Source organism: Rhinolophus sinicus, linkage group LG01 (assembly GCF_036562045.2).
Source record: "Rhinolophus sinicus isolate RSC01 linkage group LG01, ASM3656204v1, whole genome shotgun sequence".
Classification (NCBI taxonomy): Eukaryota; Metazoa; Chordata; class Mammalia; order Chiroptera; family Rhinolophidae; genus Rhinolophus; species Rhinolophus sinicus.
In genome coordinates, this window is record NC_133751.1 from 191,350,721 (window position 1) to 191,376,470 (window position 25,750).

The 25,750-nt window shown below is 45.3% G+C and overlaps 1 long non-coding RNA gene across 1 annotated transcript in view; it reads right to left on the reverse strand.

Moving 5' to 3' along the window:
* LOC109445076 (uncharacterized) overlaps positions 1-22,497 on the reverse strand; it is a 31,388-nt gene extending 8,891 nt beyond the window's left edge. The window contains exons 1-2 of the long non-coding RNA XR_012489690.1: positions 22,141-22,497; positions 21,927-22,010 (exon numbers count right to left, since the gene is read on the reverse strand). This is a non-coding gene — a long non-coding RNA (uncharacterized LOC109445076). The remainder of the gene's footprint in view (positions 1-21,926; positions 22,011-22,140) is intronic.
* Positions 22,498-25,750: the final 3,253 nt, after the last annotated feature.

The following is a 25,750-nucleotide window of genomic DNA, read 5'->3' on the forward strand; positions in this document are numbered from 1 at the left end:
ACTGCAAAATGTCTGGATCCCAGTGAAAGCCTCCTGTTCTCAATCATGCCTGGATGACCTTTGGAGGACCCTGGCAGGCAGAGCATTTCATGGGTTGCTGGGAGCCCTCTGTGGCTGTTCTGACCTGCATTCTTCCAGCACGTGTTGTCTAGGAGCATAAGCCCTGAGCCTATGCAACGAGGGGAGGGCTGCTCCGCTGGCAGGGAAACCACAGGGAGTCCAGCAGATCAAGGAGTATTAATAATGTGGCCGCTGGCTGCTAGGTCTGCCCTCTGAGTCTGTCTGGGGAGGGGCCAGAGGGCAGCCGAGGGCAGAAGGCTGTGCAAGGCGCCCGAGCCCTGTGTTTAAACCCCAGCATGCTGCAGGAGGATTGCCCCTTAATCAGAGCTGAAGTCCAAACCCTCACTCTCCTGGCCACTGGATTGCATCTCTTACCCCTTCAGATTTCCTCTGCAGGATTTCTCCTGGCGAGGAGGGGAGGGGTGTGTGTGACATCCAGATGGACCCCATGTGGCTCTGTTTAGATGCCTCATTTCATTTGGGTAGCTTCACCTGGGGGTGACATTCAAAGTATTTACAAACAGTAAGAATGACTTTTGTCCTAGATCAAGCTTAACAGATAGCCAACTGAGGGCAAGAGCAGGACCCTGTTCCCCAGGCTCTCTTTAGTTGCTGGGCTGGGAGAGGTCTGGAGGAGCCAGGAGAGAGTGCAGCGGCCAGGGGCCCTGGTGGGGTTTGGGGTAGTGGCACCTCACCAAGTCGTGCAGATGGTTTTCAATATTTTAAGAACTGCTATGGCTGTACCCATGTGTACAGGTATGGCTGGGCTCTGCCTAGATGGGAAAAAATGGAATGCAGCCCATGGTTTCTCAGGGTCGTTGCAAATAAGTCTTTTCTGAAACCCTCAAGAGACACAGCCACAGGCCCCTCTTCCTCTGCATCTCCGTACAGAGCCTAACAATGGTTTCTGGAGTCGTGTTTCTGCAGTTGCCATGTTCCAATTCAGCAGAGATGAGCTTAACATGGCCAACAAAGCCTACTCCCTGTTCCACAGTGAAGGGCCCTGCACCCTCAGGCCTCGCCGCCCATGGCGTATGCACTCCCTGATGCCTCCCGCAGGGCCCACACCCATCAAAGGTGCTCAGAAAATGTTGTTTGGTTTTTTGGCTGGGCTGCATTCCCATTGGGGAATTGAAATTAAGACCTATGGTTCTCACGGGCAGTGAGGCTGGCAACCAGCAGATCTGACCATGCCCCTCTTTCCTGGTGGCAGGACACTGACCTGATATTCTGCAAAACAGGTCTGGGAAAGCGGATCCCTCCAGCCCATTCAATTTCTAGAATATGACTCTGTGTTTCCGTTTCATTGCTGCAGCCACGGGACATTTGTCATGGTTGGGGAACCAGATGGTTGGGTTCAAAGGCTGGTTCAGCCACTCTGTGAGTGTGAGCTGTGTGATAATAGTAGGATAGTGTGTGGGTTAAATAACACCGGTAAAGTGTTTAGAACACTTGGTCTTTAGTAAACGCTTACTAAACATTATCTATTTTTGCTGCCTCTGGTTAAGTGTAGGTTTTATGAAGGCGAGGTCTTACCTCTCCTTTACTAACTGATCCCCAAAGCCACCAGATTCTGAACCTTTGTTTAGTAACCCTGTGAGCAGGTTACCACCAGGGTCTCTGTCCTGTATGAGAAGGAACAGAACTAACATTCATTGAGGTTTTACTCTGAGCCAGATCTTGTAGCAGACACTTAACATACACTTCTTATTTCACCCTCACACCAATGGCAAGAGATAAGTATTATTCCCACCTCATTCTACTCCTAAGGAAATGGAGGCTGAAAAAGATGGAAGCCACACTACTACGAGTTATTATAGATTCAGACCCAGGTCTTTAAGGCTCTAAACCCCTGCCAGCGTGAAGAGAAGGAACTCTTCTGGAAAGACAATTCCGTATCAGCCCAGGCTTTGCCAGGAGAGAAAGTTGACACCTGCGTGTAAAGAAGGAAGCCCTCCTATGGGCAGAGGGCCGAGCATTTCCCCTAAAGCCATCTCCCTCTCCTTTCAAGCCAGGCTTAAAGATCCAAACCACAAAAGAAGATGAAAGAACCTTGTTGATGAAGTTCTCCACCCTGGGAAAAGGAAGATTTAAAAAGGGGGGAGAAGAAAGGAAAGGAAGAAAAGAACAGAGGGAGGGGAGAGGAAGCAATCCTTGACAAATATTTTCTGTTAATAAATTCCATTTTGCCTCTAAAATGTTTGCCAACTATCCAAGCAGGAAAAATGTTTCACATACCAGGGCAAACCGTTGCCGAAACGCCTCTGCAGTCGGCCTGCCCGCAGCCCCCGTTCCCATAACCTCCCAGGAGGCAGCCTCCTCTGGGCTCTTGTGGGCTTCCTCTAGGAAGACCTGCCTTTTCCGTGAGGAATGTTCAGGGGGGTGTAGCAGGGGCTGAGGGCAGTGCCCTAGTGGCCTCGCAGGTCTTTATGTGTCCCTAACTCCCCTCTCCCTTTCCCTCACCTTCCCGCCTCTCCTCTCTTTTCCTCTCCTCTCCTTGATATGTCTGTCTGTCTCTCACCCAGAGCACGGACAGTTTCTTCCTCACTGCTCTCCTGGTTCATGTCCAGGGTCAGCCTCTTCCTTCCAGTCAGAAGCATCTCTCCTCTATCCCTTTCCCCTTAGTCCTTCTTTTTCTCCTTCCTCCTCCCAAACTTGGTTTTATTGAATTGGGAGGGAAGAAGTTCTCAGACCCTTAGTTGAATCTTCCTACACCTCCAGCACTCTGTCTTCATGCATTCATTGATTCAACAAATTTTACTGAGGATGTACTGATGGCTTCCATTTTTAAAAAGTGTATCAGGCTTCAGTGTTGGGTTTGGAGAAAATTCTAGCTACTATTCAATTTGTTTTATTGAATTTGCTTAGGGATAAGACCTCTTGAAGATCCTATGGGTAAATTTGTGCCAAAACATACTATTCAGGGACTCCTGAAGCCATCTGGGGAATATCTGGATGAAAAGGAAAGGCATTTGTCAACATCATTCTGCCAAGCTGGAGAGCAAATGTGGATCTAGTTAAAACTAAAACGAGGCCAGAGGGTTGATTATCTTTTCCCCTGATGGACCATCTTTCGATCTCCAGCTCAACTTTTCCCTTCCTGGAATAGAGAGAGGCTAGCTTCTGCAATATTGTTCCCACTCCGTCCAACTAGGAGAGTAGCATCTGATACTGCTCCTTGTCTCAGAAGGAAGCTCCCTTACTCTCCTATGGCCTGACCTTGGTGTTGCCTTACTCTTATTTTCCCTTTAGTGTACTTTGGAGAATTTTCAGATGGCCTGACAAGTTCTTATTCTATTAGGTCATGGAATCAGGACCTTTGAGTGAACAGGACCTCTCCAAGGTCATCGTACCCGAGAACTAGCCTCTATTTAAAATAGCCCTTCCTTCCTCTCTCCCTTCCTCTTGAGACTGTTTATTGACACTGTATGTTTTAGGCAGGTGCTAGACATCAAGGAGGCAGTGATCAATAAGACAGATTCTTGCCTTCCTGGAACTTATTCTCTGGTGGAAGAGATGGATGCGAGACATCAGTATGGGTCAGTCCATGTCGCGTAGCAAGAGCCGTCTTTAATCTTGCTGATACCACGTTTTGTCCCTTGCAGTTCAAAGCTTCATTTTAATGTATACTCTTTGACCTTGCAATTCTACTACTAGAATTTATTCTTATTTATATGTGAAATAGCACCGGTATGCAATTATTTCTTATAGTAATGTTTATAACAGTAAATGATTAGAAATAAATACACTAGTCTCCCTTTATCTTCGCTTTTGCTTTCCATGGTGTCAGTTACCCAAGGTCAACTGTGGTCCAAAAAAATTAAATGGAAAGTTCCAGAAATAAACAGTTCATAAGTTTTAAATTTCATGCTGTTCTGAGTAGTGTGATGAGCTCTCATGCTGGGACATGAATCATCCCTTTGTCCAGAGTGTCCACGCCGTAGACACACCCTGCCTGTTAGTCAATTAGGGTCCCTCTCGGTTATCAGATCGACTGTCATTCTATCTCAGTGCTTATGTTCAGTCACCCTTATTTTACTTAACGATGCTACTCACCTAACTTCTATTATAGTATATTATTCTAATGGTTCTATTTTATTTTTAGTTATTGTTGTTAATCTCTTACTGTGCCTAATTTATACATTAAGCTATTATAGGTATGTATATATAGGAATAAGCATAGTATATGTAGGGTTCTGTACTATCCAAAGCATCAGGCATCCACTGGGGGTCTTGGAACATATCTCCTGTGAATAACAGGGAACTACTGTATCCCAAAAGTCCATCATAGGGTATTGATTAAATACACTATGGTATATTCATATGATGGAATTCTATCCAGCTGTAAAAAGAAAGCAAGGAAGGAAGGAAGGAAGGAAGGAAGGAAGGAAGGAAGGAAGGAAGAAATAAATCAACAAGGAAGCTTTTTTTTGTACAGACGCGAACTAATCTCCAAGAGACATTGTTAAGAAAACACAGCAAGTGAAAGAACAGGGAGTTTAGTGTATTATCATTTTTGTAAAGAAAAGGAAAAAAGAGTGTGTGTGTGTGCTTGGTTGTTAATGTACAGAATCTCTCTGAAAGGCTACAAGAGAGGGGATCTGTTTGGTTGTGAGATAAGAATTGAAAGGAGACTGTTCACTGTACCCCCTTTTGTACCTTCTGACTTTTAAACCTGTGGATATAGTACTTCTTCAAATACTTAATTTTTACTTAAAGACAACAACAAGGACAGGTAAAGAACACTGGCAAACCAAAGCATGGATGCTCCTTCTAAGACAGGCAGCAGCTCTGCGGTTGTATTCATTATCGGAGTGGGGAGATGCATGCTTAATATTGTCAGATCTTCCAGTTTTACAAGAGAAACTGGAAATAATCGTATGTTTTGGGAATGTAGAATTTACCAAGTTTAAAATGCTGGCTCAGAAAAACCATGCTTAAATGAAGCAGATCTGTGAGCTGTGTCTAGTCTGAGTCTATTAATGTGGGGTATTGTGGTCTGTATACTCCAGGATCCCTTAGGCAACTATTGTCGTTATTTGGGAGAAAGGTGATGTTGGCCACCTAGGACGGGGCAGCAAGATGGCAGCAAAGACAGATGGAGTCGAGACTGTGTGTGTGTATGGATGAGGGGTAGAAACCATAGGACCTGGTGACAATTGGATGTGGGAAATAAGGAGAAAGAGAAGTAGAAGAAGATGACAGTTTCAAGATTTAGTGGTTTGTAGGATGGAGTGCTTTAAGGGAAAATGGCTGAAATCAGGGAGACCTGGGTGCTCACACCTTCTTCACCGTTTGGGGTAAAACTTGGATTTTCTTGTCATTAAATAACCTTAGGTGCTAAATAAAATAATGCATGTGAAGTGTTTATAGTGCTCAAACTGTTAGTTGTTACAGACATTTGATATTTTTGGTCCTCAGTTTCATTTTCTCAACTCCCATCTTGCTTTCAGTCTGTGTGGTCCTGGTGGAATTGAATCCACCCACAGGAGGGAGTAGCAGGCAGCTCCGGTCTCACCAATGGGTGCATCGCATCCGCCTGACAACAGTAACAGTTCAGGGGTGGTCATATGACCCAGTCCCAACCAGTTAGAGCCAATGAGAACCAGTCCTGGCACTTCCGTTGGAACTGGAATGGAGGTGAAGTGGGAGTCTGGACTGCTATGGCCGTCTTGCCACCCCCGGGGAGACAGGTCTGAGATGCTACCAACCAAGTTAGCAGAGCTGAGAGATGAAACGCGAGAAATCAGGGCCTAGGGAAATAATGAATGTCCCTGCAAAATGCCCAGAGTTTTCACCTTACACCTGAGCCAGTATATTTCCTTTTGTCTTAAATAAATACGTTTGAGCAAACAAACAACTAAACATGAGTATCCATGGACAGAGGACAGGAAACAGCTAAGCAGGTCACTTGGTGTTTGATATCTTAGTGTACTGGGACTCAGCAGTTTCCTTAAGGCCATGGAAATTTTGTGGGGGTGGGAGGCAGGATGATTGATAACTGCTGAGCACACCCCTGCAAGAGCATCACAGACGCTTCCAGATGAGCAAAACCTTAGCCATACAGTCCGGTGTGAGTCAGAGTTGTAACACAGGGAGATGGAGAAACTGCAGAGTCACAGCAGGAGCGCTGTGAGGTAGTGTGAGGGAGGGGGGAGCATTGATGCTGTTTCTGGATTCCTGTGTGGGGAAGCTTTGTGGGGAGACCATGGATTCCAGGGCCGTGAAGCATTTATGTCACTGCTGGAGCCTCAGTGTTCTTTTTCACGTAGGCCCCATGAGCACTAAAACAATGCCACCCAAGATATGGCACCTGCAGAGAGACATCAAAGGAGACATGAGGTCAGAAACCGTCCCCTGAATGATGACCTGGCAAGGGGTGTGGTGAGTGTGTGTGAATGTCTGTCTTCCCATCTCAATGGTCAGGGTGGGACCCAAGTCCATTTCCTCTCAGTAACCTGCAGAGGAACACACACAGTTCCTGGCACATAGAAAGAGCTAGAATAAAATGTTTCATCCAGAAACAAAATGGAAGACTTCGGCAGACTCTCTCCTCTTCCCAGAAGCGCAACCCTAAGCAGGCTGGCTAAACTTGGGACTGGGTTGTTGGGGCAAACGCTGGTAAGAAGAAAGGAGTGTGGGCTGAGATCTCTTGGAGAGACACCAGTTGGTGGGGAGTATTGACAGGAAATTGGGGTGAGTTGCTGTGACACAGGGTTCACTGGAACTGCAGGGACAGGGGACAAGTCTACAAGTTAAAGGATCATAAGATATCGGGGTGAGCCTACTGGTATCTCAGCCCACCTGCCCTGCCTTCAAGCACCAGCAAGTATGAACTTTCTGTCTGGAGGCTGTTGTGCCCTTTCAATCACTGTCTGGCCACAAAGCTTCCACATAATTCTCCCATCGCAGCTTCTAAATCGTCTGCCGCCTTCCTGCCCTCAGTCCTCTCCCAGTTAGATACCCGGATAGCAATTCCTGTGTCACCACGGTATTCTGTGGGGTGAGGAGGAATGAGTTGCTACCCCACACCTCAGACTACCTTTCGGCCAAAAAAAAAAAAAAACGAAAGAAAGAAAAGGAAATTCCACTGACTCTAATAGAATGAGAGAAAAATGACTGCTAGAATAGCAGGGCTGGAAGATTTAAAGGGATAATTAAAGCCTGGGCTCTAGCCCTCACAGCATCATTGATTAACAGGTGGCTCTTGAACAATTCAATTCGATTTATCCATTCATTCAATAAATACTGAGTGATGACCACACATCAGGTACCATGTTATACATCAGGGATACAAAGCTGACAGAGGAATATTTTCTACCTTCACAGACTAGATGGGGAGATAGACCAGCAATCCAGTCAATTATACCATAGGGTGGCATTTGGTGTGCTGGGAGGACCCAGGTGCAATGGGACCCCAGCAGAGGGCTGTCTTTTGTGGGTTTGCTCCCTCGCCTGTGCATTAAGGGTGTGGTACCTGATCATAACAGAAAAGTAAGGGAGCTTGGCTGTGCCTGTCATGGTCAGACCTTGAGGAGAAACTTGGACTCAGGTTAGGCTCAAACGCAAATGCTAAGTGGTGGTTCTCAGGCTCCAGTGTGAGAACCTGATGCAGAGCTTGTTTTAAAAGGCAGATTCCTGGGCGCAACCCCAGGAATTCTGATTCAGTAGGTTAGGGGTTAGACCTCAAAATCTGCCTTTGAAGGAAGTATCTTGGGTTAATTCTGATACAGACGGTCCACGGACCACGCTTTGGAAAGATTATCTCTAAAGTCCCTGATGACTCTAATGTACTAAACTTTCCCCCAAATGTAAGTCACTTACTTCGAGCAAGTAGATGAAGTGCCTGTGATAGAACCTGGATTTGCGTCTATTCACTTGCTTTCTTTATTCCTGATTTAGTTGTTTGGGGAGCAACCCTGTGAAACTGCAATATGGAGTCTAAAGAGTTTGCCATTACAAAAACACCTACATACCCTAAATAAGAAAGCAGTACAGCGTATTGATGAAAGGCACAGCCTCTGCAGTTAATTTGTCTTAAGTTTCCATCTGATCTTCTTCACTTGCTAGACATGAGACCTCGGGCAAGTTACTTTACCTCTCTGTGCCTCAGTTCCCTGATATGAAAGTGAGACTGATAATATTAGCACTACCTCAAGGGGTATCAGGGAGTTAAATGAGTTAATATGACCAAGCACTTAGCATGGTGCACAGTGCTTACCAACAAGAAATGCTACCTGTTACTGACAAAGCTGAGTGTCTAAACATCTCCAGCAGTCAGAAACCGAGAAGGATCTGAAAACTAGAAAAGTAAGCACATGGGCTGTCCTTGCCGTAACCACGGGGGTGGAGGCGTGGTGCTGGTGTTAGAGCCGGTCTTATTTACACAGGGGCCTGGGTTTTAATACTGTTCAGGGAGAAGAAACAAGATCTTGAGCCTCTTGGAGGTGGAGTGTTGGCACGCAGACTTCCACATACAGCCAAGACTGGGGAAGGACAACATCTTTTAAACAATCGTAGACCAGAAATAGTCAATGTCTAGCAGAGAAAAAATGGAAAGAAAGCTTGTTTATCTTGAACAGAACTCCAGGTCAGGAGGGGAAAATGTCTCCCTTAAGAATTCAAAACCACTGGCATGAGCCTTTAGTGGGTTTGAGGTTTGAATAAATAGTTCCTGTACAACCTAGAAATCCCTAGGCTAAGAAATAACATAAAATTTGGTCTGTGCCACTGATACCGTGTTAGAAGCAAACACTTTGATCATACTGGTTTCTCCAGGTTAAACCCTGCTGCAGATGAGCTCGCAATCTGAAATCACACACTACGCCAGGAAAATCCACAAGCAAGAGTCCAGAGATCCATCAAACAATAGGACTGGATCTCCCAGAACCTTAGATTATAGAACCATCACAGAAAACCATAAACTATGTGTGTTAAAATCACCAATAGCATAAATAAATCAAGGCTTTGAAAACATAATATCTAGAAAGTGAACAAAATCAGGCAGATTTAAAAAATAAAACAAATAGCACATTTTCTTAGAAATTAAAAAAAATTCATTAAAATTTAAAATTCGATGAACAGATTTAACAGTAGATTAGACATTGCTAAAGAAAGAAATTTTGAACTTGGAGGTAAATCTAGGAAATTATCCAGGTGGAACCCAGAGATGGAAATTATGAAAGAGTTCTTAGGAGACAAGGAGGACAAAATGAAAAAGTCTAACATGTCTATCTTGTTGGAGTTCCAGAAGAGAAACTAGAGAAATTGGGGTGAGGCGATGTTTGAAGGGAAGATGGCTAAGAACTAATGAAACGTAAGAATATTTGATTCAGGAATCACCAAAAAACCCAAACTGAAGAATAAAACCAAATATTCTTTTAGAGACACGGTAGGGAAACTGCAAAACACCCGAGACAAACAGAAACTTTATAACAGAAACCAGAGAGAAACATCTGAGATGCATAACAGCTGGAAATGCCCTGGGAGAAGCCATGAAGACCTCACGAGAGTGAGCCTGGGGACCTGCCTCCTAGGAGTGGAGCCTGCATGATGCAGGACCCACAAATGTGAAGTCGACAATGGGGGCAGAGGCAGAGGCTGAGATCAAAGACAACTTCAAACGCAGGCTGAGGATTTGGATTAGTATGGAAGGAACTTTTGCATTGTTACAAAGACCCAATGAGACGCATAAATAGGCTTATTACCTAAAAAGCATTTCTGAAGGATTGTTTTGCAGTGACTGTGGTCTGGAAATGAAACTATCTGGGACTCTTTGTTCCCAACTCCAAACTGCTGTTTTTATTGTTGTTTTATTTGTTATTGTTGTTTTTCTTTTCTTTTTTTAAAAATAACACAGAGAGGTTTTGCAACAATTTGAGGTGCTTTGAAAAAAGTGTTACATCAGTTTTGAGCAAATGCTTTCTGTTTCATTCTGGATTAACTCTTCTGTGTGCAGTGCTGACAATTTTTGATGGCAATAAATTACCCTACTTCCTTTTCCCTCTCTATTGCTTCGTAAGATTAGGTGGACCCTGCTTGGAAAAATTCTGGATTGGGCCTAACAAGGGTATGTGCTGGGCAGAGGGGATGTCCCTGAAAAATGTTTATGTCACATACAGGTCAGTAATTCTCTGTGGCCTCCAGCTTCCTGGGTTGTTGCTGACAAATGGAAAGTTGCTAAACATTTGCTCAGGCAATGAAGGATAAAGAATCAGGAACATAAAGAATCAGGTGCAGCCTGCCAAGGAATGTGAATAAATTAGCAAAGGCTGGCCCCAGGCTCAACTCACCCAATCACTCTCTAGAGAGCTTTTATCTCACTGGCCTGTGACACGGAGACACAGTTGGCCCAGGAAGAGCTTATTCTTTCAGATACGGTTTTATGGAGTACTAACTATGTGACAGTCACTACACTCAGTGTGCTAGGGACCCTATAGTGATCCAGACAAGATCTCTGCCCCCTCAGAGCTTAGAATCTAGTGAGAGATACCAATCAGTAATTACGATGTAGCTTTTTGTGATATGATGGCAGTGGTAGATATGGCCGTAGGGAAACTTACACTGAGGCGTGAGAGAAATAAGTACCAGTCGCTGAGGGAAGGAAAGAGCAAGAAGTAGTCAAAGAAGTGCACATTGTTCAACTTTTCTGGAGCACCAAAAGTGAGGAGTAAACAGGGAGAAATATTGCTGCAAGGGCAGGCGGGAGCCAGACCAGGAGTCTGTAAGCCAAGAACAAACCTTGATTTTGGTCTTGAGGAGTCTGGGGGCCATCGAAGGGTTTTATGCAGGAATGTAACCTGATGAGATTTTATTCTTAGAAAGCTCACTCTGGCTGCTGTCTGGGGATTCCATTAGAAGGGAGAGATCGGAGCAGGGAAATCCATTAGGCAGCCATTGCAAGGGTTGCAGGCTGAACCGGGTGGCTGCGGTGGAGATGGGAAGTGTGAGGATTCAAGAGATGCTTCCGCAGGAGAGCTGATAGGGGTTGGTGATGGAATGTGGACTTTGAGGGAGAGAGAGGATGCAGAATGATATTCAGGGTCCTGGTTTGAACATTAGACAGATGATAGGAGAAAGACCTCTGTTCCTATGACTTCATGAAAGCAAAGGAGAAAAAGGAGTGATATAACAGAAAGTCAGGACAGAGCTATAAACTGAGTGGAGCAGCATAGGTAAGGTTCAGGGAAACTCAGGGCTAGGTTCATGGGTCTTCAACCCATGTAGTCTCACTGGGACCAACACTCAGAAGGGCCTGTGTTTGGCTTCATGCTCTGCTAGCCACCTTGAAATCTGTAACGATTCTCTCTTTGAACTTGTGTTTTGTAAGCAAAGATGGCAGCGCAGTGCGATTCAAAACAAGTACAAGATAAGCGTGTTATGGAAGCTGGTTGCTTTGAGATTCACTGAGCCCCAGAATTCCCCACTCTTGTTCCATATCAACATGACTACCACTGAGTAAGTAGGGTGACTGCCCTGAAAAACCACACTTTCCATTCAAATCAACTTGCTTTAAATGCAGAACAGAATGACCAAGGAAACTTTCTTATTTATGTTACTTCCCTATATTAGCCAACCATTTATGCTAAAAATGACAACATGAGGAAAGGGACAGGGTAATGCATAGATCCTTTTCTTTTGAGTCCTTCCTTACCTTTAAGTTGAAGGTAGAGAGTATTGGTAGAATGTGCACATATCAAATACACTTGAGTTAGTTTTGTTTAGTGTTTTTACTCCTTTGGTAAGAAGGAAATATGTATACATGTATGAGCTACAAAATACAAATTGTGTAATTTCAGTGATTCTGCATATGTGTTAATGTTCTTATAGTTCATTTAAAACTGGCATTGCACAATATAAAATTAACAATAAAACTCATGTTAATAATCTAAAGTTTAAAATTTTCTCCAGTTGGAACAACATTTAATAGCAAATAAAAATACTACGACAGTAGGAACGCAAAATGGTACAGCCACTTTAAAAGACAGTTTGGCAATTTCTTACAAAACTAAACATAGTTGTAGCATATGATCCAACAATCACATTCCTAGGTATTTATACCCAAATGAGTAGAGCACTTATGATGTCCACACAAAAATCTGTACATGAATGTTTATAGCAGCTTTAGCCATATTACCAAAATTTAGAAGTGACCAAGATGTACTTCAATAGGGAAATAGAGAAACTGTGGTGTATCCTACATCCAGACAATGGAATATTACTCAGTGATAAAAAGAAATGAGCTATCAAGCCATGAAAAGACATGGAAGAACCTTCAATGTGTATTGCTTAGTGAAAGAAACCAGTCTGAAAAGGCTACCTACTATATAATTCCAACTATATGACATTCTGGAAAAGGCAAAACGACGAAGTCAGTAAAAAGGTCAGTGGTTGCCAGGAGTTTGGAGGGAGGACAAAAGGGGAGGGAGGAAAAGTGGAGCACAGGAGATTTTCAGGACAGCAAACCATTCTGTGTGATACTGTGATGATGAATACATGACATGCATTTGTCAAAACACATAGACTATACAACACAAAAAGGGAGCTCTCGTGTAAACTATGGGCTTTGGTTAATAATAATGTGTCAATATTGGTTTATCGGTTATAAAAAATGTACCACATAGTGCAAGAGTAGAGAGGGAGTATGGGCGAGCTGTCTACTTTCTGCTCAATAAAGTCTATTAATGAAGCACATCAAAGGGTAAAGAAACCCTGGTTGCGTGTCATATTGAGTTCTGGGTCAGGGCTGAGAAGCTAGAGGGTAGAGAAAGTGATGTCCACTGTAGAAAGGCCTCATAGTGACCAATAGGCCTCTTTGCATGGGCTTGGGTCCCCTTCTTTATCAACAGTGAGTAGAGTCATCAAGGACCCAATCCTGTGTCAGCTTCCCCATTGGGCTTTGCCCAGAGTTCAGACAGACATTGTCAGAGCTGGTGCTCCCGTGTACGTTGCTAGTGGATACTCTCCGCCTTACCTTCAGCTTACCCCTTTTCAGAATTTACTACAGGCCATGGGGAGTGACATTTCTTCCTGGACAACGAAGTAATAGTCAGCATTATCAGAAAAGAGATCTCGGGGTGTCGGTTGGCCTATTTAGTTAGAGCACGGTGCTCTTAACAACAAGGTTGCCAGGGTTCGATCCCCCCATGGGCCACTGTGAGCTGTGCCCTCCACAATTAGATTGAAACAACTGCTTGACTGGGAGCTGATGGGTGCTGGGAAAACACTTAAATAAACAAACATTTTTTTAAAAAGAGAGAAATCTCTGCCACTCCCTGGGTAACCATGACCAAGTTGCTTCACTTCTCGGGGAGTCAGTTGATCTATGTATAAAAAAAGGAACATGATGGAGCGAGACAAGTTAGGTGATTTTCCAAGAAAGCTACCCTAGAACCTCAGTGTGTGAAAAGGTGTAAGTGGGGCTGCTCTGGTTGAAGATAGGGAAAGATAAGAGAAGGATAACCTGGAGTCCCAAACCACCACTCACCTGTCTTCTTTCTTGACCCACCGGTGCCCTTGAAGCTCCAGAACTTCTAGTCACCTCAGGGTACCATGGAACACAATTCAGAAATCCTTATCTGGGTCTACCTCTCTCAACAGAAGAACAAGGGACTGGTTCAAGGTCATACAAGGAGTTAGTGGTCATGATGGAATTAGGACCCAGGTCCCCTGACCTCTAGTGCAGTGTTCTTTCCTCTCACCGTTTTGCCCCAGTCCTGCTGTGGCCACTTTTTGTTTATTGAGTGGAAAATACCCTATGAGCCCAAACATGAGCTCTGCCCTCTGGAAATGGAAACTACAGCCCACGCACAAATCATTGCCACCCCCCTGTGCAATGGCACCCACACAGAGTGCCAGCAACATGATCTTGACTTTCACAGGTTATTTGCATGTATAACCAAGTATGAGATCCCCAAGGTACCTAGAGACTCTGTCAGGGATTTGGATGAGCCATTAGTTGAATCTTAAGCAGCTTCAGTATTTGTCCTCTGTGTCAGCATAGCACTGGTATGCACAGTCTTGTATTCTTGCAGCCTAGATAGTTCGTGAGTATTGGTTGTATGTCTCCAACTAGATGTTCTACTCCATAATTGGAGAAGTCCCTCTAGTTTGGTGTTCTGTACACAGTTGGTGCTTGGTTAATAGTGCTAGTCAATCACGCTTCTTCTCAAAGCCACTGTACCTATTTCTGCTCATGAAATGGAAAGGGGAGCCACATCAGAAAAGAGTTCCTGAGGCAGCAAACTTTTAAACCTATCAGAAAGAACATGGCCCTACGTCACCCCGCATGACATGAGTGAGAAGCAGCTAAGCTGCCAGCCAATGAGAGTGGACCACAAATAACAGCTACGCGTTTGGAACATTTACTGTGTGGCAAGCCTGGTGCTGAACCCTGCAGATGCATGGGCTCCAGAAGTGATCAAAATCACTTTGGATGGCCTTCTTCCTAGCTCAATGTAGATGAGGGAACTGAGGCTCAAAGAGGGGAGGTAACTTTGGCGAGGCATCAGAACTACGACTAGAACCCAGGTCTGGCTGACCCTAAAGCCCAAGTTGATAATCTCTACATCAAGATAACCAAGGGCAATATAATTGGCTTTTGAAAGATCCTATGGGTAACAAAAAGAGCTTGTGTATCACATTTTTCGATATCCGTCTGCCTGGTCTTTGCCCTTCGGCCCACTTTGCTGTTTCTCCCTCCTGCAGCCTCCCAAAGAATTTAGACAGGACATCAAATGAAATGCCTAGAGTGTGTGGAGCCAGCAAGTTTGGAAGCCAGACATATTAACATGGCCCAGAGACCTCTGGGAACAGGGGAAGGGGGTGCTGGCTGAGACTTTAATACAGCCAGAGATGGGGTAATGAATACATAAAATCTGCAAAGTTTATCCCAAAGGTCTTTAAATCGGGAACATTGTGATCCTACCGAACAGTCCCTCAGAGGCAAACATGATGAACTAAAGCTTTTCCCAAGTCCCCTGGGGGTTCTGAGATTGTAGCGGGTGGTTACTCAGGAATCTCTCGGAGTCACACAGATGTGGGATTCAATCCCAGACCCAGATCCTTCACTTAATAGCTGAGGGATTTGGGACAACTTACTTAAACCTTTAAACTTCAGTTTGCCATCTAATAATAATAATAATAATAATACCTACCTCAGAGGATTGTAAAAATTAAACAAGAATCTTGCTGGGTGCCTAGCACAGTATCTGGCATATTGTAAGCATTCAGCAAAGAGTTGCTATTTTGCTCCAGGATCAGGTTTAATCTAATTCTTTTGATAGCCAAAGTGAGTACACCCCCAGTTCAGTCGCACCCTGCAGGGACCAGGCCAGCCCTTGGGCTCATACCCCAACCCGCAACTTCACTCTTGCCTTGATTGACATTCACTTTGCGGTGCTGGTGTATCTGGAGACCCACGTGAAGCCCTCTGGTGGAAAGATAATTGTGTTGTTCTCTCCAACGGTAGATTGGGTGGTAGCTCAGAAGGAAAATTACCCAGACCCCAGAATCTTTAACATTCTTAAAAACGATTGAAGCAGCCAGAATATCCAAAACCTAAAGTTCCCATTAGCCTTCCCACAACTCTAGACTCCAAATATTTGAGCTGGACTACTCTATGGGAACTTAGAAGTCACCTGCTCCAACCGCATCATGTTACGGATCAAAACCCGATTCCTAGAGAGAGGCTGGGACTTCGACTAGAACCGCAGATTATTAGAATTGCAAGGCAGTAAACAGCACCGTGAAAGGCTGAGAATGAGAACAAGTCAAGAGATTCTCTGGATCTAGTGGCCTCTGAAACCACCCTACCCTCCCCCAATCCCCAAACCTGTGGCATTCTGATGACAGTTCAGACAGGCTCTGGGCTCTCGGTGTATTTCCATCTCTGTCTTTCTTGGTGGAACTTTTTCTCTTGCGTGCGTGGCTGTGTAGCCGATTCTGGCGTGGACTCATGGTCAGAATAAAGTCAAGTACTTTCTACCTACTTGTGCTCATCGGGCTCAGTGTCCCTGGAAAAGTTAAGTAGCAGCTTCTCCAGGTCAAAACAAGGGAGCTTTCTCCCCAGGGCAATTCTCACAATTCTGTCACAGGTGGGTGGTAGGTAGACACTGAAGAAATAAAATCCGTGAGAATCAGAATAGAGAAACCAGGGACCCAGATCCGAGAGATGGGGACAGGTGTGTGATGAAGGAAGGAGAAGGGGCAGGGACCACATCTGCATTGTCCCCTGTGGTATCTACAGTGGTCACACCTGGTGCTCAGTAGGTATACACTGAATGAATGAATGAATGAATGAATGAATGAATGAATGAATGAATCGAGGGAGGATGGGAAGGAGAGAGGGAGAGAAGGGGGGAGGGAGAGATGTGCAGCCTATTAGATCATGGGACAGATAATCTGGTCAAAGGGCCGTTTAGACATATGCAGCAAAGAGGAGAGTAACACATGTGGGGCCTCCAGTGTGGACCAGACCTTGTGCTTGGCCCTTCCATGTGGCATATCACAGAACCCTCATTGCTACCCTATGCCATCTCACAGTCAGGAACACTGAGACTCAGAGCAACTTTAGTGTCTAGACAGAGGCAAAGCCTTCTTGGAAAGAGTTCATACTGATGAGCTCTCCTTCTCTAGATATCGTGTGTGCTGATAATTCTCCATTTGCCCATCAGATTCATGTTCTGCTCCTCTGTTCTGCTCCATGCCTTTTGATACTGACCTCTTTGGACTACGTTACCCAGACTCCTTTGCCCTGGCTTTCTGCTGGGGGACACTGGGCAATGGGACTGTGTGAGCCCTCCAGTTTGCAGTGGCAGGAAATTACACATCCAGTGTCCTTAATGACCATTCCAACTTGTTCAAATGATAACTCAAAAGGGCGCCCCCCATGATATGCAGTCCTTTTAAGTATCTTTGGAATTGGAGATTGTGTTTCTCATAAGATAATTCGTCCTGTGATTTCTGCGTAATTTCTCTACCTCCCTCTGATAAGGACATTTGTGGTGGCATTTAGGGCCCACCTGAATAATCCAGGATAATTTCATTTTAAGATCCTTAATCACATCTGCATAAACGCTTTTCCCAAATAATGCAACCCTTGTAGGTTCCCAGGATCAGGACGTGGATGTCTTTTGAAGTGCCATTTCTCGGCCTACCATAGCACCCCATCATATGGATATGGGGAAACCTGAGGCTCTACAAGGTAAGAAAACCTGCACAACATTATAGAGAAAACAGAGGCGGAGGCAGGCTGCCAAGCACCAGGTCTGGACTCAACCCACGACTCCTTCCAGCCCAGTAAGCTGTACCCTAGAGGAAAGCAGGATGACAGAAAGGCCCTGCTGAGGAGGGTCCCCTCACTGAGAGCTTCCCCATTCAGAGAGGAAGAGCACAGTAGCTCAGGAGAACCGCATTGTCATCGACTTGGGGTGACATCATTCTTGTGGTCAGGCAAATTCGTGGAAGCAAGAAATGCTACATGAGCCTCCGATCCAGAGACACCAAAGTTATTTTGGAAAATGTCTCAGGTACAAAGGCCAGGACTACTGGAAGATCTCTGTGGCGATTCCACTTAACGTACTGAGGCTGGAGACAGGGTTTTCTCTTCATGAATGAAGCAGCGAGCACAGAAGGACCTGCCAGGTCTTATTCAAAGAGATGCTGGGAAGCAATCAGACTCAGTGAGGGTGGCGGCCTGTGCTATAGTTTGGACCTAGGCATGGGAGGAGAGGATGGGGCTCGGACTCCAGCCGGTGCTTTTCTGTTTGAGGAAGTAGACTCTTGCTACAAGCACGAGGAGAAGGCAGGATGACCAGCTCACCCCAGTTTGCCTGGGACTCTCCCCAAATAAGCACTGAAAGGTCCACCTCCATGAAATCCCTTGTTCCTGGGCAAACAGAGACAGCCGGTTCCAGCACTCATTTGAGTATCATGGATGCCTCTAAATGTATCTCAGATAGCAAGGACATGGCCACAGCTCTGTCTCCTCAGGGAAGGGAAAAGGCTATCTTAGCAAATGGCTCCCAGACAGACAATATAAAAAGAGATGCATTTGCTGCATATGAATTTGGCTGCCCTACCAGAAACTCTGAGCAACAGTGGCTTCAACATAATAGAAGGTTATTTTTCTTCCCGTTACCAGCCCGGGCTCACCTAGTGCAGAGCTAGTGTGGCGGCCCCATGGAGCAGTGGGCCCAAGTTCTTTCTCTCTTGCTGCTTCACCATCACCAGGGTGTCACCCTTGCTCACAGGAGCCGCCATGTTGATGTCCCTCACTGTGCCCTGTCTGGCTTCTCAGCTCTCCCAATCCCCCAGGTAAACCAGTCCATACATGCAATTCCTTCTGGCTATCTGTCTAGAGAGGTTTCTGCCCTTTTGATCGGATGCTGACTGATATAGTCTGGGACCTGAAAATGATCAGACACACAGAGAGGGGAATGGGCAAGGAAAGGCCGTAAACACACCCGCTGAGACACATCTCAAGAAAATAGACAGGAGAGAGGGGCATGGGGAGTCAGGGGCTAGATCTGAGATGGGGAAATGTCTTGCCTGTGTTGTCCCTGAGTACGTAGTTTGAGCTGGGTGATGCTACCGAGTTGCAGCGTGGATGCAGGCGGCGCCAGTGGGCTCCTGTGTGGAGGATCCAAGACAGAAGTGGACTCAAAGGGAGTGGGCAGGGCTGAGCTGGGGTGAAGAAGTAGGCTGACGTGGTGAGGGTTACTCAGTAGGCTGGCTGGAGGAAACAGAAGTGGATGCCAGGGAAGACCAATAAAAGGCAGGCAGTGGGGCACTCAGGAAACCGCCCTGACTATATGGGACATTGGAAAGGGGCGGGGAGGGCAGTAGCTTCTGTAGAGAGGCGATAAGAAACTCTTGGACGATGAGGTAGGTCAGCGATTAAGATCCCCGTTGTGCACTGAGCTGTGTCTCCCGGACTCAGGTGTTGAAGTCTTAGCCCCCAGTGTCTCAGCGTGTCATTGCATCAGGAGATAGTCTCTAAAGAGGTAATTAAGGTAAACTGAGGTTATTCGGGCAAGCTCTAATCCAATCTTCCTGGTGTCATTATAAGAAGAGGAGGTTAGAACACAGACATGCACAGAGGGCAGAAGACCTGTGAAGACATAATGAGAAGGCCGCTGTCTGCAAGCCAAGGAGAGGGGTCTCGGAGGAAACCAAACCTGCCGGCACCGTCATCTTGGACGTCCAGCCTCCAGAACGTGAGAAAATCCATTTCTGTTGTTGAAGCCACCGAGCATGTGGGATTTTATTGTGGCACTCCCAGCAAACTAATACAGTTCCTCACTTACGAAAGCGTTTTCAATCTTTCCCAGCAACCTTATCTGCCCTAACAGAAATCAGATTTTGTCTGATCAAAGTTTTTTTCTTCTTTCTCTTTTTTTTCTTTACATTTTAACAAAATTAAGAAACATATTAAAGTCTGAAGAATGCTAAATACTCATGTTCTCATTATGAAGAATTAGCAACTGTACAAAATGTTTCCTATTTGTTTCAAGCATTTTTGATAAAATAGCTAAAACATTACAAGTACGGCTAAAGTCTCTTTCACTACAAACTTGTCCTCTTCTTTCCCTCTTCAGAGCCAATCACTATAAAGGAACTGATGTGAATTCTTTCAATCCATGTGTCCATGAAAAACATTTGGAATTGGTTTGTGTGGGTTTTTAATTTTTTGCAATCACGCTACATGTCTTGTGAACCTTGGCTCCACAACTTTCTAATCTCATGTTTAGTGTTTCCCAAAGTATAACAGGCAAACGAAAATCCAAGAAATCATGGCAACTGGTACAAGGACCAGCAGGGCACACAATACCATTAAAAGCAATAGTGACAAATTTACTCCTGTAGATGAAGTCAAAGAGAAGTCTCAGGGGCGTTAATCGTTCGTTCTTGCTAATACATTTTCATACCATTGTTATCTTCCAGGAATTTATTTTTAGGATTACCTTCTATTTAAGGTGAGTGATATTGGTCTTTCATTTATGACACTAGAATAACGTTATCCTATAAAATAAATGTAAGTGTAAAAATATGGTTTTACATAAAAACATTAAGCCAATATGGTAGAGATGGCATGTGAGTTAAGAAAATCAGTGAAAGGTGTTTAGGAAAAGGATTTGGGGGAAAGCCAGATACACCCATGGGTACACTGATAACTCCTTTTATGGGCACTCAGACTACATCTGGCACGTTATAGAATGAGTTCTATGCATTGTTTACTGTAATCCTACAACCCTGAAAAAGAGATGATTAGCCTCCTTTTGCAAATTAGGAAACTGAGGCCCAGGGGGTGAAGTAGGTGGCCCAGCGCATGTCTGAACTAAGTCCGGAACTTATGTGCTTAAGCTACCCTTGCTCTCTTGGAGTCTTGTCTTCACTTGTACATGGGGCTTAAAGACATTTGGTAAATTCTAAGTGTTGTCCAGAGGTCAGAATAAAGGCAAGGATGTGAATGGACTTAGAAACCTCTGAAATGCAGTCTGGGTGCTTCAGGGGCCTGTGGCTGATGCCAAAGGACTGGTACTCGCTCTGCTGTTGCCATCTTGAGTTTCTTACCACTGTCACTTGTGACTGTGCTTGTAAGTGATGTCCGGTGGAACAGTGCAGCACGCCCAAGAGGCCTGGAGCCCCTGATCATGTGGGGTCCGCCTCCCACTGCCTCCCGAGCTCTGAGTTCTGGTTCCTGAGCCCTGTCTGGCCTCAAAATGGTGGCTGCCCTCTGTCCAGCATGTTGGTGGGCTGTGCTCTGCTTGTCCTCCACCCTGGCCTGGGTGCAGGCACAGGGAGAATTGGAGCAGGGCTTTGCCCTGTGGTGTCTCACATGGGATGAGGTGTGTCGGCCCTCCTGGCTTGCAGGGCCGAGGCTTGTTCATGCACACCTGAGCGTGGACCCTTCAGTCCAGGGACCCAGGGCACCTTGGCATCAAAGTCACAATCCCCGGGGTGGCTGGCCCAAAGGAAGGAGAAATGGACTTCCCCACCCGCTGCCAGGCCCCACACATTGGGTAGCCAGCCTTGAACACTGAGTACAGAAAAGGGAGTACTCGATGTGTGTGCCCATGTGGAAAAGCAAGACTCCAAAGGGAAAATCTGGGATAGAGGAACAGTGTTTAGGGAAGTCTCAAAGGGCAGAAAAATCCATGCAGATATGGCAGAGTGCACATGAGAGAAGCACCAAACCTAATTCCCCTCTCCCAGCTATTAACTGTCTATGGATCTTCATTTCTGCATTTGTGAAATGAGGAGGCTGGACCAGATCAGGGGCCTGAATCCCAATATGGTCTCTAGGAATAGGCTCTATGGACTCTCTCCGCAGAAAAGTGCCCAGACCCTTGACATTTTGCACGAAACTTTTGCATGACATTTTGCATGAAACTTCAGAGCATGCAACTTCTACAGCTTCCGTAGAACCCCATGGATGGACCACAAGGACTCAGGGTCAGGACGTCCTGGACTGGACGTTCTCTGCAGCTCCTTCCAGCACCGAAACTATCGGGAAGGAAGCGCACTGACTATGACAGTTCAGGGTGTGGGAGGCTGGCTGAAACGTTAAAGCGCCAAATAAGACGGAGGAGGAAAACTTTCAAAATGGGCAAGAGAGAGCTGTGAGAAGGGCAGAACGAAGAAGATGGTGGAGGCTACAAAAGCTTCCTGGGAAATCAGTCAGTACATTGTAAAACAAGAAAAAAAGAAAGAAAACAAAGAATCCATACTCCTAGAGTAGAAATTGATGACTTACCAGAGAAAGACATAGCGGAGGCTTGAGGAGCCTGCAGGAAATAGGAGGATTCTGTAAAGCAGAGCTGACTCATGAAATGTTTGCACTGATGGGCCTCTGGGGGACTTACCTACATTCCATGGTGGGAGTGACAGCTGCTAGCCGGGTCTCTGATGGGCCACTGATTGATTTCTGAGGCCAGCTGGCCCAAGCTCTGGAAAGAAAGAGTGGGTACAGACTGTCTCCAAAGAAAGCAGCTCCAGAGCCTTGGGGAAAAGTAAAGAGGGAGGAGAACCGACATTGGAAGGGAGTAAAGCAGCAAATGGCAGGGCAAAAATGCTCACATTCAAAAAGGAAGACCAGTGTCCGGGGAAATGAGCAGAGAAGTGACAGCGTAGCAGTGGGGAAGAGGGCAGCCACAGAAAATGGGAATTCCTGAAGTTCGTGAGAGATGTGAGACCTGGGATTAAACGGTTCTGGTTCTGGGAGAAGACGTGAATACTTGTTACACAGTTCCCAATTTAATTGCATAATTTGTCAAAAATTAACAACCCACCCAGAACAAGACCAAATGCTATTCATGGGCACCTGGATGGTCAAGAAGGCTCTTTCAGGAGTCGACCAGGCTGAACACATGGCTGGAATTATTTTTCCAGACTGTAAGCCCTCCTGGGAGCGAGAACTACAGGTCAGGAAGAGCATTCAGAATCAGACCTGGGTTTAAATCTGTACTCTGCCACGATTAGCTCTGTGATTGTAGTTATTTAGGTTATTTAAATTCCAGTTTCATTCTTTGTCAGAAGAAAAAGTAGTATCTGTCATGCCAGTGCCCAGGGTGGTTTACAGGCTCTATGGAAAAAATGTGTGCATAATAGCTTTGTAAATTGTAAATCACTTCCAATGCAAGACTCTTTGTTTGTTCATTTATTTGTTTATTACGAAGCCAAGTATAGCCATTATCCCAGATAAACAAAAAGGGCACTAAAGTTAAAGTCAAAATACTCTAATACTTCAGGCCACTTTGTCCTTCACTTTATTACCATTATCAGTGAAACGTGGGCTGGAATGGAGCTTTATCCAGTCATTTTTCCACTTCTTTATTCTTTAATTGGACCCATCATTCATTCTACACAGGGTGGTGAGACCCTGCTAAGGGCCTGACATCTTATGAATACAAGTCACCAGGGGATAGAATGTGACATTTTCTGTCTCCATGAAGCTCATTGACTCGTGGGGGTTTTAGGTCCCAGCAATGGAAGAAGAAACTTTCCCCACCCCCACTTTTACTTTTACTCGTATTGGAGCCCATCTAAATTTAATTTTTGAGCCAAAACAGGTTCGAGAGCTTAATTTGACTTCTGCCTGGGCCACTGCTGGCTTTCCTCATTTTTATTTTCCTGAGACCCATCTCAGTTTTCTGCTTTAGGGTGTCAATGAACCTCATCCTGGAAAGACCACTCTTTTTTTTTTTTTTTTTTCAATTTGTCACAGCTATAGAATGACACCCTTTCCTTGAACTGCAAACTTCTTAAAGACAAAAGCTCCTTTCTCCCAAATTAATGTAGATTCTAGATCCCGTGGCTCAAAATATGTTGGAGCTCTGCCTTCAGGGTCTACCATCGCTCTGGGGAAGCACACAGGAAGGAGGCATCCACGTTTCTCCTGAATCCTACTCCCTCCTCTGGGTGACTTCCAGAACCTGAGCTGGGAATGTGAAAAGCTGAGTCAGGACCGTGTCAGCCTTGTGGAAGTTGATCACAGCTGGATGGGGAAGTTACCAGGGGCCACAGAGGTACCGCAAAGAAGTGCAGGAGTGACAGCATCTGTCCCTGGGAGACGTGGGTACTATTCCACGGGAGGGCTCGCCACACGCTGTGGAGACAACACTTAATGGTCAGGTCCTGATGCCCCCTCCAAGCCTGGGAACTAGTCATGTAAAAAGAGAATCTATTGGTAACAGCCAGCTCCTCCCCAGTGGACATCTCCTCCAACTCAGCACCCTCCCCATTCCCTAGCATGGTGCCTCCTACCCCTTTCTAATCTCTCCATGACGCCACTTAGAGGTTTTGACGTTTCTTTTTTCTAAGCAAAGACTCTCCTGCATCTGGTAGTTTTTCCAAGCATGCGTGGGCCCAGCTACACCTCAGCCTACTCCAAATGCACTTGGCCCAGATGCTGTTCTTCCCCTGAAGACAATACTTTCCTCTCTCTTCTGAGGCAGGACAGCGGCTTAGGGCTCCTATGTGGTCTAAATTCTATATTATTATTCCGCTGCTATGAACTAAATACCTTTTCTTTGTTGTCGTTTATTGGGGTAAAATATACATAACAGAATTTATAATTTTGCCTATTTTTTCCTTTTTAATGGGGGGATAATTGATATATAAAGTTATATTAGTTTCAGGTGTGCAACAATAATTTGATATTTGTTCATATGGAGAAATTATCACCACAATAAGTCTAGTGAGCGTCCATCACCATATATAGTTACAAAAACGTGTTTTTCTTGGGATGAGAGCTTTTAAGTTCCCTGCCTATTGTAACTGAGTTTGTTTTTGTTGAGTTGTGGTCGTTTATACAAACTGGATATTCATCCCTTATCAGATATATGCCTTGCAAATATTTTGCCCGTTCTGTGGTTTGCCTTTTCACTCTCTTCATAGTGTCTTAAGATGCACAAACATTTTTAATTTTGATGAAGTTCAGTTTATCTAGTTTTTACTTTGTTTGCTGTGCTTTTAGGGTCATATCCAAGAAATCATGTCATGCCAAATCCAATGTCATGTAGATGCTCCCCAATTGTTTCTTCTAAGAGTTTTATAGATTTAGCTCTTACTTTTGGGTCTTTGATTCGTTTGAGTTAATTTTTGATTGTGGTATGAAGTCAGTGTCCAGCTTCATTCTTTCATAAGTGAATATCCAGTTCTCCCAGCACCATTTGTTAAAAAGACTGTCCTTTCCCCATTGAACGGTCTTAGACTCCTTGTTGGAATTGCCCATAGTAGGTACCTCTTCTCGTGAAGTCTTGTCTCATCTGCCTTTCCCTCCCCGGCACCCTCATCACCCAGTACAGTACCTCAGGGTCCCACTTCGGTTAGAGACTCATCCTGTTTTGCTGCTGTTCACTTCAGATGTCACTGCAGGTGACGGCCAATCACCTCAGATGGTGCTTTCCAGTGCCATGGAAATAGGGCTCCTGAAATCCCAGACGGCAAGTTACGACAGCCTTTAAAATTAGGTTAGTAAATATCCCAGAGGCCACAGGCAGGAGACCAACGCTGGGGCCAGGACTGCGGCTCTCCACCCTCAGCGTACAGACCAGGTTGATGTATCATTTCTAAGCGTGACTGTCATGTGACCTCATGTGGGCAATTCCTCGCTCTGTCCACAGGCCTAAATACTCCCCCAACCCCAAGCGAGGGACATACCTATTAGTGAGTCAGACTTGTTCTTCTTGTCATGCCTTAACAGTGCAGGAAATACAGAAAAGACACATGGGCTTCTGGGGTCCTGTGAAACTGAGCAGGTCAGCTTTCAGGACTCATGGGCTTTCGGCTTATTCTCAAACGTAGGACGTCTGTCTTCACGGTGTCTAACTGAACAAATTCCTCAGGGCTAAATTGCCGAAAGCAAACATTTCCCCCACACACCATCTCTGTGACATCCATATGGATGATACATCTATTGTTTTGATCTCTGACAACACCAAAGCTGGTTTGTTGAAAGCAGGGAATGGGCTTTAGCTCATTCTCTGTAATCTTCATCACCACCTCCCCCAAGTCTAAGGAAAAACACTGTTTTCTTTGCAAACACAGCTGCAAGATACATCGAGTAGATCCCCTTTCCACCAGACTGCCTCCACGCTGCCACAGGAGAGTGCTGGAGCCACTGCTACTCAGATGGCAAAGCCACACCATCTCCTTCTACTTAAGGCTGTCGCTTGGCTCCACTGGC